The sequence below is a fragment of the Stegostoma tigrinum genome, unplaced genomic scaffold, assembly GCF_030684315.1.
Source record: "Stegostoma tigrinum isolate sSteTig4 unplaced genomic scaffold, sSteTig4.hap1 scaffold_559, whole genome shotgun sequence".
In the NCBI taxonomy this organism is placed as follows: Eukaryota; Metazoa; Chordata; class Chondrichthyes; order Orectolobiformes; family Stegostomatidae; genus Stegostoma; species Stegostoma tigrinum.
Genome location: NW_026728493.1, coordinates 1 through 443, shown reverse-complemented (window position 1 = coordinate 443; position 443 = coordinate 1).

The window sequence follows — 443 nt, the reverse complement described above, 5'->3', positions numbered from 1 at the left end:
GTAACTGAACCTCTTTTTATATAAAACACGGGACAAATTATGAATGCAAGGTCTTTTACTCTGTATGAACTTTGCAACTAGATGTTAGCACCTTTCCAAGAACGGAGGTAATTCTCCAGGTTCTGTGGTTTATATCGAAGTCTCCTGGAAATCAGTGGGAACTCTGTTTTCCCAGAGCTGTTGTCCTCCGTTCATGCTGTGCTGCTCTCATCGCTGCTTCCACCCAATGTGGAGTCTGTTCATTCTGTGGAAAGGCTGACTGGGTGTGAAATAAAACATATCGAAGTAGGCCGCTCAGCCCATCGAGTCTCCTCCACCCCTCTGTACAACCTGAGCCTAACTCCCTCCCTGATAGTGCTGTGGGACCTGTTTCATCTGCTTGAGAAGGTGGCTAACCACAGTCCCCTGTCGAGGGCAGTTAGGGCTGGGCAGTCCGTACTGCC